Source organism: Ochotona princeps, chromosome 4 (genome assembly GCF_030435755.1).
Source record: "Ochotona princeps isolate mOchPri1 chromosome 4, mOchPri1.hap1, whole genome shotgun sequence".
Classification (NCBI taxonomy): domain Eukaryota; kingdom Metazoa; phylum Chordata; class Mammalia; order Lagomorpha; family Ochotonidae; genus Ochotona; species Ochotona princeps.
The window spans coordinates 33271532-33283513 of record NC_080835.1 but is presented as its reverse complement, the minus strand read 5'-3'; positions in this window follow the sequence as shown (position 1 = coordinate 33283513).

The following is an 11982-nucleotide window of genomic DNA, read 5'->3' as shown; positions in this document are numbered from 1 at the left end:
TATTTTTAGTCAGGAAAAAAATCAAAATCCTGGAAATATTTACAGGAAATATTTCCAGGAAAATCAAATTCTGGAGATATTTACTGTGGAAAACTGCTATATCTATAAAAATGGTGATAATCATATGGAAAACAGTTCAAATGAAGGAGAAATTCTGTGAGTTGGAAACCAGAGTAACAATGTGGATAAAAGTGGATCCTGAGTTTACCTTTTATTTCTGATAAAATTAGAAGGTACACAAAACAGTAAAGGTTTAAAAAATGATTTAAATGTCCAATGTGGGAGAAGAAAGGAAAGATATTGTCAGTTTCAGTGATTGGATTTCTTTATCTGTCTCTGAATATAAGGCTTATAGAGTAAAATAATCAATTGTGGTTCAATGCCATGCATTTTCTTGCAGTGTGAAGGAAACCTAGGGCTCTTACCTTCTGTTATGACCTCTGAGCACATAATAAATCCAAGTATTAGTACAACAGGTACAGGAAAAGAAAGAATGGTCTGCTTCAAAGAGACTTAACTTGTATAATAGTCGTAGAATTTTGGCATCATGACTCAGAAATATTAGATGTCTGCCCACGAATTTTTCGGTTTTAAAAAGAAAATCTATCCACATAGATCCACTCACTTGGTATTTGAAATGTTGGCTTAGCATAAGGAGTTGCATAAGGAGTTATCTTAGTACATCATCAGTAAAACACTGTTTTGAAAGAACCACACAAGAATAGCTTATGGCTAAGAGAAGAAACTTTTCAAATGTGTGGTTTTGATTTATAGGATATAATGCATGCCCTAAATGATTGAAAAATACAAGATGAAATCTCTCTAGTAATTATTATACATGTGTTCAGGCATTAAAATGGGAAAAATAAAATGTAGGAGACTCTTGGCATTATTCCACTTAATAACCCTGGAAACAGTGATTTTGTTTCCTACCTCTTCATCTTTTCAGTAAATTTAAGGAGCTTTTACATAAACAGAAGATGTTTCAATAAGAATTTTTCATAGTATATTCTCATGTTCAGTTTTTCAAATCATTAAAACAAGATACAGAGGAGACGTTGAATTGGTCCAAGTGATCAACATTGACTGTAATATAAAAACCGAGAAATGGGAGCAAATAAATATCTAAATCCCTTTGAAGACATAGGGAGACTTTTCATACTTTTTTGCCAGTAATAACAGCTGATGAAAATCTCTGTTATCACAAATTAAGGTAATCCTACCAAAAGCAATAAACATAACAAATGAGGATGCGTGTTCTTTTTTTTCTCTCCTTGAAACTATTCATACATCTGCAACCATTCTGTTAAATAAATATTAATTTGAGAGTGTATTATCTTCCTTGAAGGGATAAAAGATTATGTACAATAAGCAAGTTAGTAGTAACCAAATCTATGAAATATAAGATGACAGTTATAATAATGCTCCCTTATTTCATTAAAAGAAACAACAAATCAGGCTATTTTGCTATTTTACTCACTGGCATTTAAGTTCAAAGATACCCTGAGGCTAGGGATGAACCATCCACTGTCTGTTTCTCTGACTTTGGGTTCTACACCTCTCCCCTGACTTGCCTTGGCTCCATTATTTTAAGCTTGCAAATTCTTTCATCATACTGGGCTAATGTTATGGCTCCTCATAATAGCATCCTACTACTAATGTACAAATTTAGCATTCCAGATAATATTTTCATAACTCAAAATTTAAAATCCAAAAGCTTCCTTTATAATGATCTATACTCTTTTGTGGATGTATTTACGCATTTTAAATTTATTCACTGTCTAGCGTATAAATGCTACTGTACAATTTCACATGCATAATCACTTTCCCATATAGGAAAATGATGAGGTATATCACACTAAAAAGAAGAGAAATTATTCAACGAAATTCTCAAGGTAGATAATTCACAGAAAGTCAGTATGAAGAGTGCTAATGAAACTGAAAATTGATCTGCTGTATGATCCAGCTATTCCACTTCTAGGGATATATCCAAAGGAGATGAAGCTGCATATGAGAAAGTAATTTCTAATCCTAATTTATGGCAGCACAATCTACAACAATAAAGATATGGAAACAACTCAGATGTCCATAAAAAAGGTTTGGATAAAGAAACTGTGATATATCTATTCTATGGAATACTACTCAGCCATTAAAAATAATGAAATTCTACCATTTCCAACAAAAGGGTCCTAATTAAAGACCATTATGCTTGGTGAAATTAGCCAACCACAAAGTACAAATGCCATGTTCTTTCTGATATAAGAAAACCTTGTGTGAAATACAAGATCAATAGATACACAGAGAAACATAGATGTACTTATACTCAACTAGAGGGACTGTGTAATAGAGACTAACATATAGAGAAGTGAAGACACATTGCTGTAGATATCACCTCTACTCCCGAATCAAAGTTGGAGTCCCAATGAAACTTTTAAATATAAATTCGTATTAGGATGATGCACTTTCTGCTATTGTACATACTTATTATGTCGGGATACACTTAAATAGCAGAATGATATACTTATGACTGTTTTTCAAGGACTATACTAACGTAATAATTTAGGGGCAATCAGTGGGGAAAGGGAAATCCCTCAGCCTATGGAACTGTATTATAAAATAACAACAACAACAACAACAACAACAGAATAGATTCTAGAACCCCCATGCACATGGAATGACTTTCATTTCTTTTTCATATGCATTAGCAGGGAGCTGAAGAAAAAGTGTAGATCAGAGAGTTGAACTATTGCCCATATGAAATTCCAGTGCCACAGGTAGCAATTTTACCCACTATGCCAGAGTGCCAGCTCCAGTACTTACAGTTTTTAATTTTGTGTCACTGGGAATTTGAGCCAAACCTAAAAGTTTATATGCCTATGGAATTTGAAGCTAACTCAAAAGGTTAAAGCTCTTTTGTTCTTCCATTTTTGAGAGAGGAGGAAAATAATAGTTGCCAAATTTCAGCCAAAGTTATCAAATACTTTATAAATACTAACCATTTAAATTCTCCTTATACCTTTTTTGATAGTGTACTGTTATGTATATTTCATGAAAAAGGAAATTAATGGTAAGAGACAAATAACGTGATGATATTATAAAATCAGTAACTGTCCGTGGAATATAAACTACTACATAGGTAAACAATTGTATCTTTGTTGTTTTAATTAAATAGTAAGAAAGAATAATCACATTTTAATGTGATTAGTGAAGTCAGGTGTTTTCATTTTCTAGTAACTGTATATTTTATTTGATAAATTTGTTGGTCCACATTGTTTAGGTAGATTTATAAGCAGTAACTCTCTCTGTTTTTATAATTTCGAAGCAGCATATGTACTGATCAAAGCTCAAGGCAGGGTTTCAGAAAAAAAGTGTATTTTATGATTCAACACCTACTTCACACATCTGTGTGGATACTTTGATCTGGACCTATTTATGTTTACATTATATTAGTCAGAGACCAAGAACTAGATACCTGCCACTAGCAGTACAGCAGAAAGAAATCACATAGATGAAAATGCAACATAATTTTCAATTCATAGTGTTTTCCCAGGAAAATTATTTCATGGGATAAAACTGAGCATATTTTATGTCAAACTATAGAGAAGCCACTTGCAATCACTCATTTCTTTGCCTAAGAGACTACGAGTCTCTTCAAATACTTTTCTCAGACTACACTTGTCCTGGAATTACTTCCAAAGCTATTGGATACCAGAGTACCAGCAATGAAAGAAAATCAACAGAATTAATTTCTACTACTGAATATAAGTGGGCTCCCAATGAAACATCTAAATATACCTAGAAAAGAAAATATTAAACTTTCTACTATTGCTCATGCCAACAATGTCATGACCCACATTAAGAGCAGGAAGTTGAAATTGAGACTATACCTGATAGGCTATTTCACTAACAAATGTGAGAGGGTGAATAGAGAAAGGAGATGGGGGGAGAGAGGGAGGAAGCAATATTGTAAAATGGAAAAAAAATAATAAATGATTTCAAGTAGCTTATTATTCAGAGAATCAAGATTGATAATTATCTAGCATACTTAGAATAACACTTCTTGCAGCTGTCCTTCAATCTATATATGATAATTTTTGTTACTGCATTTTTGGATTCTAATATGTATAGACTTATTCAAACAATAATTATGATATTCTCCTAGTTAATATGAGGCTGTTGAGAAATTTCTAAATGGTTAAATATTCAGGATATTGATTAAGGCTGTGACAAGCACAATGATGACTACAAAACAAATTTTCAATTAATCTTTTTCTTCTTTAAAAATATCGTAAAGACTTTTTATGAGATGTATTTTTATACACTGTAACTCACGAGTTGCAAGGTAACTAATAAGGACGTCTAAAGGAGAGGTTCCCTGTTATCAGAATAATACCAGGAGAACATGGACACAGGACAGCTTACATATCATTGTCTGTACCACTTGATGGTTGTAAGATAAATTTGTGTGGTCGCTTCTCAGCCTTTTGGCTAAGATCAAATGCAGATAAATTCATGTTACCTTCATCTCAGAGTAGATGGAAATGTCTTTATATGAATCACACCTTTCTTGTTACATGTGAGAATGTCTATTTGGTTATTTAATTAATCACTTTTGCTGGTAAACATTGTGAAATTCTTTTTGATCTTCATTTTCTCATTCATTACTGCTTGTTTTGTAATAGGACATAAAATGCATTTAATGAATTAAGTAAATAAGCTAAAACTATGTTTATAACATTTTGGACCTTTTGCCCTAATAATAGACGTGTGAACTGGGCCTTCTGTGTGTAGTTTTCTCAGGTTTATTTTTCCCGGAGCTAATTGGCAAACATATACTTGAGTGCTGCTACTCACAATTAATTTTCTCAGTAATATCTTCCTTACTTTTGTTTTTCAACTATTTTATTATGGTTATTAAAAATGAATTGGAAGACAAAATATTAAAAATGTTGTTACAATCTTTTTTAAGCAATTCAGAAATTTATTTGAAATTCAGAGTTACAGAGGCGAAGAATGACAGAGAAAGAGGAGAGAGAGAAAAAGAAAGAGAGACAGACGCAGAGAGAGAGAGAGGGAATATTCTGAACACTCTTTCACTCTCTAGATGAGCACAATGTCCAGGGCTGGGTCAGGCCAAAGCTACCAGTGTTTAGTTTCACTCAACTCTCCAATGTGGGTGCCAGGGACCCAAACAAGTGGGCTATGTTCTGCTATCTTTCCAGATCATTAGTAGGAAGCTGCATCATAAGTGGAACAACCTGAACATGAACCAGCTTCCATTTGGGTCAGTGGCATCATAGGCAACAGCTTTATTCACTATGTGGCAGGAAGCAGCTATGCTCTAGTTTTGAATTTATAGAATAGGTGTTAATCATCCACTAGAGTAGAAGGCAAGGTATACAATATTTTAATTATTATTTTCATTTTATGATATAGTTCCATAGGCCCTGTGGTATCATTTACCCTGTTCCCAAGTACCCTCCCCATCCACTGAGTTCCCCTATATTATTACTATAGTGTAGTTCTTCATAAACAGCCTTGTATCCATTATTGCAAGCATGGATAATGGTAAACAGTCCAGCATCCTATTGTCAAGATATAATTAAAAGTTTCATTGGGCGTCCATCTTTGATCCGCAAGTACAGATGCATACTGGATTGTACCCTCACATCTGGATATGATAGTCTCTATTACACAGTTACTCTGCATTCTCCCAAATGAAAAGTCAAAATACAAAATCAACAACAGGAAGAAAAATCAAAATTTACAACACCATGAAGTTAAATAACATGCTATTGGATATGATAGTCTCCATCACACAGTTACTATACATCCCCTTAAATGAAGAGCCACAAAACAAAATCAATAACAGGAAGAAAAAAGAAATTAACAACACCGTGAAGTTAAATAACATGCTACTGAATGGCTAATGTGTCATTGAAGAAATGAAAAAGAAAATCAAGAACTTTCTTGAAGTAAACAATGCTACTGTATGATCTATAGAGTCATTGAAGAATTTAGTCAGAAGAAAGTGTTTTGAAGAGATGAAAACTAAATTTCAGTTTCTGCTGATCTTGGTTGGTACAATGTGCCTGTGTAGGGAACAAATAGATGGGTTTTGTTTTTTAATCCAGTCCACTAACCTATGATGTTTGATTGATAATGGGTGAAAGTTTGGTCCTGTTGTGTCGCAAAGGGTTGTTCATTGACCTAGTCTTCTGTTGTTATTTTACTGGGATTTTCTTCACATTAGCCTTTGCTTTTGGTGAGTGCTATTCCTCTTCTCTTTCAAGAGAACATCTTTAAGTTTTGGCAGGTTTGGAAGAGGAATTCTTTTAACTCTTCTTTACTGTGGAAGAATTATATTTCACATTCAGAGACAAAGGAAAGTTTTGCTGGGTACATTATCCTGGGTCGACAATGTTATGCTTTTAGAATCTGGACTGTGTTGCTCCATTCTTTTCTGGCCTGAAGAGTTTTCTGTGAGAGGTCTTCTGTGAGTTTAATTGGCATTCCTTTGCATGTCAAATGATTGTTTTCACTTGCATATATATGGATCTTTTACTTTTTTTCTATTGAAGGAAACTTAATTATAATGTTTCATGGTGAAGATCACTTTTTGTCAACACTATTGTGAGTTCTGTTCCCCCCACCCCGGATGTTGTTTCTCAGTTTTTTCTCTTGCTTAGGGAAATCTTCCCTTATTATTTTATTAAATACACCTTTAATCCCAGTTTCTCTTTCTCCACCTTCTGGGACTTCCTTAACTCCGATATTCGTCTTTTATTAGTGTCTTTAAATTGTTGAATATGTTTTTTTTGGCCTGATTCAGCTCTACTTCCAGCTTTTTGTTTGTTTACCCCTGGTGACAGGAAATATCTTCCAATTCTGAGATTTTTTTCTTCTGCTTGCTTCATTCTATGTTGGAGACTCTCCACTGTACTTTTAATTTGCTCCACAGTATTCTTCACTTCTGATATATCAGCTTTAATTTGATTCATTTCCAGTGTGACATACTCCTTAAATTCCATGAATGCCTACTTTATGTGCTTCTTGTTGTTGAGAAGTTATATAACAAGTGTTTTGATTTCTATATCCCCCATTTTCTCTATGTCTTCCTCAGTTAACTCAGGTTGGCAAAGGGTTTTGTTCCTTTGCAGGGGAGTCTTCAGTAATATTCATTTTGCCTGTGTGTCTTCTTTTGCTCCTGATCATTGTACTTCTGGTTAGCAGATTCTTCTCCTTGAGACAGTTTTCTAAGCTCTGTCACCACAGGTCTACAGTTCGATTTTACTTATTGCAGTTGGTATATGGCTCTTTGTTTGCAGTCAGTTGTGCTACTCCCTCCAGCAGTTCTAGGTCTGGGTTCTTATGTTAGACTTTCACCATGGTCTTAGTAGCCCCTGCTCCTGGCTAACCACTCTCCACCTCCTGTGATACCATGCTGAGGCTGCACCATTGTCCATACAACCTTTCTCCCACTTCTGCTTGAAGCAGTCCCCAGGATTGGGGAGACACTAGGATTCTATATAACTGGATTATTGATGGTGCTGATCTTGCCGAAATCTGTTACCTGCTAGATCTGAGGATCACATGGACCTATTTTGACCTGTATGATGCCAAATTTGGTGTTATTTTCTCTGTGAGAACAGTTCAATACACTGTGCTTAGTGAGTTTTCTCTCAGTCCAGCGCATGTGCACCTCACTATTGTTCCTGAAGTCTTAAATTTTTTTCTACACTTTATAAAATGGCACCTGACATGCGACTACTAGAGCTCTTGATCTGCTGGCCATCAGGTCTGCAGGCTACCTGGTCCTATCTTGGGTAGAACCTATAGGATGTCACATTATTACAGTTCACTGGTCCAGAAATGAGTTCACTGCTAGCTCAGCATATGCACATTCCTGTCCCATAGTCTTCCACCTTACACAAAATGGCACCCAGTTTGGTTCTAGGGGACAGACTGGGCCATGAAATCTACCTTGTTCCTTCTATCTCGGATCTGCTCTGTCTCTGCTGCTGCTGATCAAATCAAACTGGCCAGCAGGACGGGCAGTTGTTTGTCGTGATCCAATTCCTGAGCTCCCTGAGAAAGTCACTTCCCACCTTGTTGCTATTGGAGTTCTGGTTGCCTGTGCAATTCAGATTATCGGCAGCTGAATGCTGCTTGGATATTAGTCATTGCAACACCACACTGTTGTATCCGTTTGTTCCCTGTGTCTCTCATTTTCCAGGTGTCCCTCTGCTATCATTCTGTCCTCTCCTATTTCTTATAGTGTACCCTCTTTGCTTAACACTGGCTGATGTTTCTTTGTCTGTTTAAATGTGTCCTTACTCTATTCTGCCATCTTGATTCTCAAAGTTTACAACTTGATATTGTTTCCAAAGGCAGCAAGTGGATATTTGTATTTTGTTGAATATTCTCTGCCAACTCTGTCTTGAAGGATCATTTAATCAAGGTTAGAGTTACCAAACTCTAGGGTTGCCAAAATTCTGCCTCCCCATATTGAATATAAAAGTTAAATAAAATCCACAGCACTATTGTGAAACAAGTAAATTTCTTGTTGTTTACTGAAAACACAGAGCATATTTATTTTAAGCACATAAACAAGATCATATTACACAGCAGAAAAAATAATTCTGGGCTGAATGTTCAGTACCACTGTTATTATCCCATTTTTTCTCTTTGATCCTGTCAGGGAAGCCTCTGTGGTATCCCTGTGTATATCTTTACTCTTAATGTGATTAATAATAATAATAATAATAATAATAATAGCAACAATAAAAATAAAGACATATTCGGGTCAGCATTATGGTGCAGTGAGTCAGGCTATCCTTTTTGTTGCTGGGATCCCATGAGAGTACATTCGAGTCCCAGTTGTTCTGCTGCTGATCCAGTTTCCTGTTTATACTCCTGGAAAGGGAGCTGATGATGCTTCAAGTACTTGGGCTTCTGTCATGCATGAGAGACCGGGATGAATTTCCTGGTTGCTGGTTTCAGTCTGACTGAGACCTATTGCAGTCATTTACAGATCGAGCCACCAGGCAGAATCGTTCTTTCTCTGTCTCTGTATTTCAAATAAGTACATTTATATATTTACTGATATATATAGTGTTATTAAACTACTAAAGCAGACATTATTTCATAGGAACTCAAAAAGGTGAAGATACAAATGGAATAGCTGTGAAATTGTACATCATGAAATTTTTTTCAGGTAATAACTTAAATGGCATTTCATTTGCTAAATTCTGTTTTTTCTTTTTTATGTTTTGGAGGAAGCTCTTCCCTCTATTCATGTCAAGCAGCCACCTTGAAAATAGGCTTATTTTCTGTGGCACAGGCAGAAGTTTTTTCCCCTCTGCTACTGAACAGACCTGAAGCTGTTGTTGCTGGCTTCCCTCCTGGGAGACCCATCTGGACAACCTTCTCCATTTTATTTCTAATGGAAACAAATCACTGCCCTACTAAATGCCAAAGTTTAGATTCCAAAGCTTCATCACTTCCAGTCATTCACCAGCTGGTTTATTACCTATGTCTTGACACTGATTGCAGTAGTATTTTGTGAACAGTTACTGTACTGTTTAGTAATCTCAGTTGTTTGCAGGCTTTGCCACAAACATTTCTGTCTACACTGGATGGAATTACACCCAAGGTGTGGAAAAGCACTTACTCTGACAGAATGATGAATCTCTGACTGCCTGAAATGAGACTTCCAGTATTTCACTGAACTGGAAAAGAGTTATTTATTGGTGTCTTTTGCTTTTATTCAATCAGGAGTAGAGGAAGAAATGTTCCCCAGACTCACTTAGCTCTACTAAGGTTATTTTTTTTCCTATTTTTTCTTCTTTTTAAAAATCTATTCGGATTATTATGACAAGTCCAATAGCCATCAAATCCATTCACCCATTTCCAATCTAGATTAATAATAGTGAGTATTAATTAAATATTTATAGCCCCATCTCTCCCTCATATCCGTCACCAATACCTAAAAATATTGCCAAAGGAATACTGCTAAAATGAAGAAGTAATAAGTTTATTTGTAAAATTGTGTTCTTAAACAACTCTGAGGACCATTTCACAATCTACCTCTCTCTTGGTAGCTTTCAGCATAAACAACGTGCTTTAAAAACTAGTTCGGATTCTCTTCTGCCACTGTTCATGCAGTCATCATCAGGAATCAGACAGAATTGAACCGAAACTTAGATTTCATCCATTTTTAACTGTGTGCTTTAAGACAGATATCCTGAACATTCAAATTCTCATTTGAAAAATTAATCACCAGATCATTTATGATAAGGTTGTTATGGAATTTTCATGCTCACAGAAGAGTATATCACAGTTGTTCAGGTATAATTTTAACTATTATCATTACCTCTAAAGTCTGCTGCTTATTTCTATTGCTTCTTTATTACTTTATGCAATTTGTGAAGGATTTATTATTCATATATTTGAAAAGCAGATAAATAGAGAGATCAGGAAACAGAGAGGGAATGTCTCCAACATTAATTCACGGAGCAAAGAATGTAGACCCTCTTCCACTATTTTTCCATGTTCATTTGCAGGGAACTGGATTAGAATTGGAGCTATGGGGACACTAACTACTGCCTGAATGAGATTCTGGCAATGTGAATGGTGGGTTAACCTGCTATGCTTTGAAGGTATCCCACTGTCATGCAACTGTTAATTATCTTTAATGGTCACAGCTACTGTAGTTTGAAATTACACTCCTAAATTTTATGTATTAGAAATGTAATCTTATATTCATACTACCTAAAGATGGTGCTTGTGGGAATCAATTAGGATTTGGTTATGTCATCAAGGTCATAATGCCCTCTTCATCTCATAGCTGTTTTTACAGGAGTGACTTGAGCTATCATATCTACTTTGTGTAGAGAAGGATTGTTTTGGTATACTTTGAAGCTAAGAAGTAGGAATTAAATATCTTCAGTATAAGCAGATCAGCACAAAGCTCCAGCTGGACTAAAACAAAACCTGGCAGAATAGCATAAAGCCATGGAATCATCCCAAACCAAGCTCTTCATCTTGACAATGTCAAGGGCTAGAGGACAGCAATCAGGCTAACGTCTGTACTTCTTTCTCCATGAAGGTATATAAGCTACTCAGCTTATGAAGCCATTTTGACAAGCAAAAGGAATAAATAACATCCAAGATATTATATTTACTGACATGAAGATAAATCTAAAGGAAAGCTTTCCTTTCTTCTAAGGTCAAATATTGGAAGTTTTCTAATGAGTTGGCTAGCAGCTTTATGTGCTGTTAAGATAAAGGCTAGTGTATTACTTAATAAATTATTTAGAAGTTGATATATAAAGTCACTTGAAGGGGAATGGCATTTTATAGAACATTTGCTGAAGAATTATGGTATATATATATATATATATATATATATATATATATATATAACTAGACACTGAAGTTGAAATTTTGATCACACATTAATAGTTATATCTGTTTCTTTTGGCTGTCTCCAACCAAACTGTATATTCTTTATCTGTTACTTATTTGATATTTTGAAATAATATCTTGGTGTGCTCACTGTTAAAGTCATATCATATGCTTTGTCAGGATTCCAGGGCAAGCCACTGAGTTAATCTCCAATCAATGGGTAGCATCATTCCATGTCTTTATGCATAGCACATCATTTTAATAAGGAGTGCAGATCAGACTGAACAATAGGATTCTCCCTACTAATTTCACTACTTAGTTATTTCAATTATTGCCATATTTTATATCACATGTGTATTTAATAATTATGAAACTGAAATGTTGTTTATCCTGATATTTTTCTCTATTCTTGAATTAAAGTAGCAACTGTGTAGCCCAGAAAAATGTTATAGTTTCAATAGCTTAAGTTAGAGCCAGAAAGAACTTCATTAAACAGTGACATAATTCACTCTTCCTTTTGGAAGGACACTGCTTCACTATATATCCTTCATTATATATCCTTCACTATATATC